The sequence below is a fragment of the Echinops telfairi genome, unplaced genomic scaffold, assembly GCF_000313985.2.
Source record: "Echinops telfairi isolate 266 unplaced genomic scaffold, ASM31398v2 ScPeMD7_23;HRSCAF=83, whole genome shotgun sequence".
Taxonomy (NCBI): domain Eukaryota; kingdom Metazoa; phylum Chordata; class Mammalia; order Afrosoricida; family Tenrecidae; genus Echinops; species Echinops telfairi.
The window spans coordinates 49719639-49729897 of record NW_022103920.1 but is presented as its reverse complement, the minus strand read 5'-3'; the positions used below and the strand labels follow the sequence as shown (position 1 = coordinate 49729897).

Below are 10259 nucleotides of genomic sequence, written 5' to 3'. Positions count from 1 at the left end.
TTTTTAAATCATTTTTTTGAGGACTCATACAACTCTTATCACAATCCATACATACATCAATTGTGTGAAGCACATTTTTACATTTGTTGCCCTCATTATTCTCAAAACATTTACTCTCCACTTAAGCCCTTAGCATCAGCTCCTCATTTTCCCTCCTCCCTCTCTGCTCACCCCTCCCTCATGAACCCTTGATAATTTATAAACTATTATTATTTTGTCATATCTTACACTGTCTGACATCTCCCTTCACCCACTTTTCTGTTGTCCATCCCTCAGGGTGGAGGTCATATGTAGATCCCTGCAATTGGTTCCCGCTTTCTATCTCACCTCCCTTTACCCTCCCAGTATCGCCACTCCCACCACTGGTCCTGAAGGGATCATACGTCCTTGATTCCTTGTGTTTCCAGTTCATATCTGTACAAGTGTACATCCTCTGGTCTAGCCGGGTTTGTAAGGTAGAATTGGGATCATAATAGTGGTGGGGGAGGAAGCATTTAGGAACCAGAGGAAAGTTGTATGTTTCATCGTTGCTACCCTGTACCCTGACTAGCTTGTCTCCTCCCTGAGACCCTTCTGTAAGGAGATGTCCAGTTGCCTACAGATGGGCTTTGGGTCCCCAATCTGCACTCCCCCTCATTCATAATGATATGATTTTTTGTTCTTTGAAACCTGATACCTGATCCCTTCGACACCTCATGGTCACACAGGCTGGTGTGCTTCTTCCATGTGGGCTTTGTTGCTTCTGAGCTAGATGGCCGTATTTTACACTTCTAATAAAGGCTTTTTGCCTATAAAACACAGATTATTTCCCTTTCTTTAGCTTTGTCTTAAATTCTAAATAGTGCTGGCAACAAATCTGAGATGTCCTTCAGTTAGAAGCATACTTCAGTAGTGAAAATTATAAACTATGAATTTTTAATGCAAGCAATGGAGAATTTGGTTTGCATTTTTACTCACTGTACTTGGGAGAGAAGTCAAGGTTAATTTTTAAAGATCAAACTGCATTCTTTGTATTTGCATATAAAATATTAAGCAATGATCAAAAGCAGGAGAGTTTATAACTTTAAAGGTCACTGTTTCAGTACAATTTTTTTTCAGTACCATTTTTAAAGCCTTTATAAAAACAGTCCTTTTAAATTGGTTTCTAGTAGTTAGTAAAAAATTGATTAACTATATCTTTCATTCTTTTATATCATAAAATGCTAATGGAAGCAAAAGCTTTATTTAGATATCAAATATGGAAAGAATTAAAATAATCTGAATAATATAACATCCCCCATAAGAATGAAATATGAATATTAATTGTAAAAAGTGATTATTATTACTCATAAAGCTATAGTGGATACAAGATACGAAGAATAATTTACAAGTACACCATTATTTAATTAGATTTATTCATTACATTAAAATGATAAATAAGATGAGGAAGCCAACACGTTTGTTCAAAAGTTGAAAATTATCTTTATTTGCAAAGAGCAAAGAAAATCTCATATATGCTTATTATTTATAATTTCGGCAAGTTGTATCTATCTCCTGTTCATTTTATAGCTGACTAGATAATTTCAAAATAATTATAGAGACCCACTAGATTTTCCCCTCTCCATTCTCAGAAAGGTAAATTTTGACAGACAAAATCAAAATCTTATGAAAATTTTTTTGTAAGAGAAATCAAACATTTTATATATACATATATATACCTGGTGTCTACTACAATGTCAGGATTTATTATTTTTTGTATTCTCATAATATAACCCATATTCCTTTACAAATTGAGTCAAAGGAATAAAGAAGTTAACTTGCTCATTGTGCAATAGCCATAAAGCAACTCAATCTCAGTCTGGAAGTTTTCTCCATATAGTAAATGTATCTAGATATGTATATATAGATAGATAGATAGAAAGATAGATAGATAGATGTAGATATATATAATCTGATAATATACTGAAAAGCCAAAAAATGATGTTTATGAAATGGCAAAAATATAGTTCTTCAAAACATATTAATTTATAAAAGATATGTTTGTTTGTTTGTAAGTATGATGGATTGATGTAGTAGCTGCAACAATAGGCACAAACGTAACAAACACTGTGTCCATTGCATATCTGTGTGCTATGAGTCAGAAATAACTCAATAGTTCCTAAAAATAACAAGCATGTTGGGGCAAACAACAAACACACATATAGTTACGTATTTGTATTTAGCATGAGTCAAATAATTAAGCTGAAGGCATTGAGTAGTGGGAACTATACTGTATATCTGAACCACTGGGAAGTTTTTTAATACAATATTGCTGGGCCTCTCCCTGACTTTCTGATTCTGTAGGTCTGAGTCAGGACTCAATTTCTCATCGTCTCCAGGTCATGCTTAGGCTTCAGGCTTGGAGACCGCACTGTGAGACTCCTGGCAGAGGTTATGTCTGGTTAGGAGTCATAGCCATTGTGGTATAAAAAGCTATCTAACACAGTAAAGCCAGTGACAGTATAGCAGTGGCAGAGCAGAGCAATTGTAAAATCATAAGCTTCTGATAAGGCATGTATCTACTTGTTAGTCATTCTCATGTCAGCTCATCATGACGTTGTGCATAACAGAAGATAGCTTGCTTGGTCTTTGACCATCTTCCTGTGGATTGGTACGTTTGAGATTATTGTTGTGGTTATTGTGATGTGTCTTCCAACCAAAGATTCCTCTTTCTGTACTCTAACAATTGACATGCTATACATTCTATTGCAAATCATGTATTTTTTCATTATCTAAATTTTAGAATTACATTGCTAGACAACCCCCCCCCCCTTTGTCTTTTCTAGAACCCTGTCCACGGTGGGTGATTATGCTTGTATTTGAATTAGTGGTATCCTCCAGCATCAGAATAAAATGCAAAGCTGAGCGATGTGTGGTGGCAGAAGGAAAGGATAGGTTTTATTGCATGCTTTGTACAGAACTCATTTATAAAAATGCTATCTTTCCGATAGCTCTGCTGCCTTTAAATGAGTATTTCCTCTTGTAAATGATAACTAGGATAGCATAGCTGAATGAGAGGAAGATGTTTGCCTGCTTTGTTCGCTACTCTACCTGTGGATTGGACTTGATTACACAGTTTACTCCATCCATAGGCTGGCCCGTGGCCAGATTCTGATTCTTGGGGATCTGAACGCAGACACATAAAAAGAGCACACACTCACAGTGGTCACAGGACAGTCAGCTAAAATCGTGTGGAAATGAAAATCTTGAAAAAACCAGGGGTTGGTTGGTTGATAGAGAGGGGACCAGAGTTGAGAATACCATCTCTGAGCAGGAGCCTGAGTGGCACAGTGGTTACTCGTGAAACTGCAGTCTGCAAGGTAAGCAGTTGGAAACTGCCAGCCGTCTCAAGGGAGAGATTGGGCTTTCTATTCACGTAGAGCTACTGTCGGAAGCTCACAAGGACACTTCTACCCTGCCCGACGGGCTCCCTAGGAGAGGGCATAGGCCTGATGGCAGTGAGTTTGGTTCTTGTTTTAGTCTGTTTCTGAGGACTTTTCCCCTCGACTGACTTAACTCTATTTTGCTTCCTCTTGGATTCCCATGAACTCTTTCAGTATATGTCCAATAGTGCTAAACTCCCCTGGCCCCCTTGTTTTTGAGCTACATTGGATGTGTCACTGCTTCTGGTTACCAAAAGGCTTAGGTAGGACCTAAATCAGAATTAACGTTCCTGAAATATTTTCCAAATAATAGCAACATCTAAAGGTCCCATAGAGCAGTCCTGGTAGTACAGTGGTTAATGCTCTCAGCAACTAACCCAAATGCTCCCATAAATAATAATAGCCAAGAAAACCTTACAGGCAGTTCTGTTCTGTTACCCTGAGTCTACAAGTTAGCATCAACCCAGCAGCACACACCTATGAACTCCAAAGGTTTGCAACAGATGAACGGAGTCTCTGAAACTCACTGCCATGGAGTCAGTGCTGACTCAAAGCAACCTCCTATGGGCTTCCAATACTGTGACTGTTTACAGGAGTAGAAAGCCCAGTCTTCCTCCCACAGAGCTGCTGGTGGTTTCGAACTGTGGGGATCGTGGCCCAATGCATAATCACCACACCAACAGGACTTCCTGAGATCTCTGAGGTCTTCTTCAAGAGAGACATGTTGCTTTAACTGTTAGTGACTGCCAGTATCAAGGAATACTTGGAACAGAGCACACCTTTCTAAGATTCTTGCTTGTAAAAGTAATTATTGTTTGTATTTAACACGAGAAAACCTTGCTCAGGCTGCCATTTCCTGTAACCCTCTGAGTTTGGTTGGGATTCTGAATGCTTCTGAACAGATACTATAGCTAGATGGGAAAGTATGTTGATACTCCCTTTCTCAAAGGAATTGGGGAAATTCAGGGTGCAATAAATGTTTGGAGAAATCTGCCCCTTGTCAATTTTTAAATTTAAAACCCTCAACCAATTTCATTCCTTCCCCCCAGATGCGCTTTGCCTACAAATGCAATCTTTCAGTAGCACATTCTCAATTTTACATTAAGATTTAGAAAACCGTGCTTTTGAAATTTTCTTTCAAAAGTACACATTTCAGATATTTATTTTTATTATTTTATTTAAAAATTGAATATTCAATTCCAATAACTATGCAGGCTATTAGATATGATGATTCCTGTTGGGTTCCCTTTTGGCATTTTTAAAAAGCTATATACACAGGAGTCTCCTATCACCTGTAGACCACATGCACTTCTCCATTTTACATCCAAGTAAGTAGCTGGCTGCTTGGGGATTTTCATGTAATTTTTTCTTTAAAAAGAGGTTCTATGGCTGAAAACTGTCTAAAACACTAAGGTATGTCCCATTTTCTAAATTAATGTATGTTTTACCCTTCTCATATATAAAATCTGTGACCCTATGTATATGAGAAATACTATATTTGAGCATCTAATTTTTCTTAATATAATGATGAAATACTTATTCAAAATGAATACATTAACTTTAAAAAAATCAGTTTGCTATAATGCAGCTACATTAAGATTGACACACAATTTTCAGAGTGGATTGAAAATGTTATCAGTTAGCTACTGTGAGAGCTCATGAAACTATGCAATAGAGCTCTCTTAGAAGGGCAGAATTAAGAAGTAAAGCAGCTTAATTTAAAACATCAATTGATTCCTTGAGGGGCAAGGTGTTAAGAATGCAGTTTCCTGCCAGAGGAACTAATACGATCAGGGATTAAGAGGCAGGCAAAATTGAAAAACCGGAAAGAGAAAATTGAAGTGTTTGCAAAAAGTTGAAATTTCCACCATGAAATTATTTTAGAAGTTAAACAGAGAGTATAGGAGCACCTCCTGGGAAATATTTTATCTCACAGAATTGACAGAGCAATGAATAATTTTTCTTTGAAATAATCTCCTGGACTATTTTATGGAAGATTAAAGATCACTTAAAACAGCTTGTTGTTTTGGCAAACACAGTGATTTCTGACACCTGTCATGTTGAAAACATACCCATAGCTCAGTGCTTGTTACATTTTCACACTGACAGTTTGGCACACACTTTGGCAAATTCAGATTCCTTAAGAGGTTGTTGAGTTGGGTCTCTCTGAGATAGTATTTATTTTCTTAGCACTATTTAGTACTTTGAAAGGCACTGAACTATGTTATAACTTTCATCATATATCATACAGCTATTTAGGTAAATTATCAATATATGATAGATAGATACATGGATACGCAGATACATAAATACCTGCCATTACAGAAACAGTCACTATAAACTATAGGGAGAGGGTCATTGTATGTTAATTCTGACTCATGGTAGCCCTACAGGAGAGGGCAGAACTGGCCCAGTATTAAAGCGTCCTCTTTCTCTTGTTGATCTTGTAGTTAGTGGCCCAACACTAACCCACCAATGCCACCATGGCCACTGGAGACATAGTGGTCACGCTTGAGCTGCTAACTTTTCCTCTACAGGCGAAAGACATAGCTTTCTACTCCTGTAAGCGTTACAGTCTCAGTAACTCACAGGGAGCGTGCCATAGAGTCGCTATGAGCCTGCATTGACTGGATGGCAGTGATTGTGTGAGTGTGTCATTTTCTGCAAGACAAAAGTAAGACTCCGATCATCCTCTTGAAGTTCTACAGCTAGCTACTCTACCAGAGAGGATTGTGACTCTTCATGACTTCTCGTCTAGCTCTTCATCTTCTACATCAAAATGGAAATTGACCTAGTCAACACGAAGCAGTCATTATTGGTGCTGTTGTTATGACTACAACGCCCTAACAGACGTCGGTCAACCTACCATGTAGCTGATTAAAGTTATACTTCATTCAAAATCTCTGCACTGTAAACATCACCTACAACTAGTGAGTAAATGGAGTTAACTATTCAAGGAAAGCAATATGGGAAGTGCCAATTTGGGAAGTTTATCTGATTTTTTTTCAATTTAAGAAAGTATTTTGTGCTCATTGACATTTCCATTTTTAGTAGTGATAGGACAGGTTGTTAGTCATTCTCAATAAAAATAAAGATAATTTTAAAAAATCTTCCATTTTTCAGGCTGTTAAAAATCATTTCTACCTTATTTTATTGTGGTTTGTCATTGTAACATCCATTCTCAACCATACTTTTGTTAAACTTTATTAAACTGTTTGCTTTAGTCATGAAATATAGGCATCATGTAAGAACTTCATCTGGAATACATTTTCTTAATATTAGTGGCTCTGTTTCTTTCCTGCTTCATAATTTGACAACTATACTTTTGGAAAAGTGGATAAAAGTACATTTCTATAACTTTCTCCTTCACCTTTAATGTCACATTTTCAATTTTAAGGGGAAATTACTAAAGAAATGCACTTTAAACAGCCTCATGTTTGTCCTTTGAAACCAAATACCAGTAGCAAAGAAGACCACAGAATTATTCAGTAAAACATTAGTGCTAGTCCCTTTACATTAAAATACCATGAAAAGAAATGCCATTTTGAACAACCAAGGCCAGTGCTTTTCACTTATATAATTATCTGAATTAGTACTCATTGGCACAATGGGTACCTTTGGAAATTTCTTTGAATGCTCAACTATTTTTTTGAACAATTTTAGTTGTTTCAGTGGTTTCTTCCATTTCTTATTAAAACTGTTTACTACATTGCATCTACTTTTCTAGATTTTAAAATTACAAATATGTAGACTCTTATAAGAATGCATTTAAAAAACAAAAGTTAAGTGAAGAATTTATTTGGTGCGCATAAATATTTACCCTTCTAAACCAAGTTCAAATGACAAAACCATATTAGTGAGGTTTCTGTCTTTCTTGAACAGATGTGAACACACGAGGCTAGTTATTTCTGATGCGCATCATGCACGTCTGGACCAAGGTTCCTCAGTGTCCTTCACAGAGCCAGTCTTAGTTGGGGACAGTGGAAAATAGGAAAAATGCCTATTTGGAAGTCCCTAACATGTCAGCCATACTGATTTACTTTTTCAGACAAACAGGGAGAAAATAGAAAAATAATTCTTTTATGTTTAGAACTTACTATCTTTATTGGTATAACTCATTAAATCAGTCACTATTTTAATTTATAGGAACTGTTTAAAAAATTAAGAAATAATCTGTTGAACATTTGTTTCTAATGATTGTCCCATATCCGGTGAGAGGTCCTTGATAACTGGTATTCATAAGATCTAATATCATGTTACAGTTAAAAGAATAATATTATTAAAATGCCAATAATCTTCATTAAGTAGTACTACATTTTCCATTGTCTTTCTTATAATATGAACATGGATTATGATGAAAGCCTATTTTAGTTGGCTTCCATAATTATTATAATTTATCATATAATATGTACTGTGAATACATATGAAAGGTCTTTAGAAAGTTTATGGGTCTTTAGAAAGAAGATGTCACAAAATGTATATCTTAATATGTATAATATGTCTAAGTGATTAATTTAATTTTATGGTCTACTTATTGGTCAATATTAATGTACTGATCTTTTTAACCTTAAAGTAAATCAGATAGGATTTACATTTTTAACTTTCAAATGAATCTACTTGAAGAAACATCAAACATTATGCTTGTTACATAAATTTAGTATTATAAACCAGATCGACTTTCAGATAATTTAATATATGGTTTAATTGATCTCTGAACACATATTTCTAATATTTATTCAGCAATGTTTAAATCTTGTAATCTAATTAATACATTAAGTTATAAATTTTTGGATAACCCTTGAAATCCCCAGGTAGCATTTATTCTATAAGCATAAGCTAATAATGTGTATTAATACTAGGGTTCCCGTTCATCCAGGCATGAGTCTATTCTAAGCAGTACATGTTGAATCCATTCTGCCATCAGTGGCTGGCAGCGGACAGGTGCTCTCAGTAGCCCTTGGACTGAGTCTCATTAGGGAGCCTTCAAGGAAAAGTACAGTTCTACTGTGGCCTCCTAGGCAACCTGTGCAGCAAATGAAATTCAAGACCATGAGCTCAGTCCAGAAAGTTCTGAAGATTGCTTCTTAGGAGTCCAAAGGGGTAATCTTAATAGGGTTTTCTTGAAGAAAACAGAAAAATTACAAGGGCTGATTATGGAGAAGCTTTAAGAGAACCAGAAGCCGCATTGGTGAGAAAAGGCCAGGAAAGTGTATCAAACTATTTGTCCCCTCACTTCAATGTATCCGCTTATTCTTTGAGGATTAGAAGAGAATTTTGTTGAGAAACCTCTCTATTCATCCTACAGCCCCCATCTCGCACCTGCAGACCTTCCCCCGAAGTCTTTGGGGAACTTGTTGTTTCCCAACTGAGCACTTGAGTCCCTTGCAAATGCCCAAAGGGCAACTTTGACGTGTGAACCAGAGTGGAAAAGGCTTCAGGGAAGGGTGAGAGGGAGGGAAACTCCTTCTTCGGACGTGCATAGACCTAGATGGGGGATATGCTAAGAAACATTAGTTTCACATTTTGAAAATTTGGTTTAATAAGGTTTTCTTTGATTTTGTAGCAATACTATTTTGGCGTTCCCTCACATCGTGCCTGGTATTTCTACCTAAAAATGTTTCCGCTGAAAATAACCTAGCAAACAGATATAGAATCGTTAAAATTTACTTTATACCTCTTGTTCCCTCAATGTCTGGTACCTTTTAAGAAAAAGTTTGCTCATAAAATGCACCCTGAGAGCAGGAATCATCATTTGTTTTGTCCTTTATTGTATCATGCTGCTTAAGATCGGGCCTGGCATTTAGTAGGAGACGCAGTACGCAATGCCGTTGCGTTTTTTCCAGACTCATGGGAATTCCTTGGATGGGAAGAGATCTACTCCAGAGATGTCAGTTTTGTTTTTTATGACTGTGACCTTCGATGCAGATTCCCGTATCTTTCTTTCCAGGATATCTTTTGAGTGGATTCCAGCAATCAGCCTTTTGCTTAGTGGTCAAGTGCTTAGCTCTCTGGAAAGCCCATTTCACCACAGATATATACCACCTTTCTTATCAGTAGGTAATTCAGGAGAAGAGAGAATCATCTTTTAAAGACTCACTGATGGCACAGAAGTTTGTATGGGGCTGCTAACTGCAGGGTGGACTGTTCGAGCCTAGCAGACTCTCCCTGGGAGAAATATAAGGCTGCCTGCGCCTGTAAAACTCAGTCTTGGAAATGCGATGGAGAAGGTCTAATCATTCCTCTGGGGTCTTTATGAGTCTAAATGATCTCCAAGACAGTGAGTTTGATTTGGCTTTATGTCCGTTTAAACGGTTGTGTACTTCTTTTATTAAGTTCCTGTTATCCTGGTGAAAATTGCCGGTGGAGCTGTTTCACTCATTTATTAGTTTGGGTTGAAGGCAGTCACAGAGGTAAAAACAGAAACGAAAAGTTGGAAAAATAAGATGTCAGAGAAAATGTCAGATGCATGGTATAGACCTTTTTTTTTTTTTTTTTATCTTTATTGGGGGCTCAAGCCCATTTGTACATTTGTTGCCCTCATCATTCTCAAAATATTTGCTTTCTACTTAAGCCCTTGGTATCGGATCCTCATTTTTTCCCCTCCCTCCCCACTCCCCTTCCCTCATGAACCCTTGATAATTTATAAATTATTATTATTTTGTCATATCTTACACTGTCCAACCTCTCCTTTTACCCACTTTTCTGTTGTCCATACCCCAGTGAGGAGCTTATATGTAGATCCTTGTAATCGGTTCCCCCTTTCTACCCTACCCTCCCTCCACCCTCTGGTATCCCCACTCTCACCACTGGTCCTGAAGGGATCATCCGCCCTGGATTCCCTGTGTTTCCAGTTCCCTA

At 37.0% G+C, this 10259-nt stretch overlaps 1 protein-coding gene across 1 annotated transcript in view; it reads left to right on the top strand.

The window, feature by feature from the left end:
- Nucleotides 1–10259, top strand: part of SEMA3E (semaphorin 3E) — a 316859-nt gene that overhangs the window by 84230 nt on the left and 222370 nt on the right. The window lies entirely within an intron of this gene.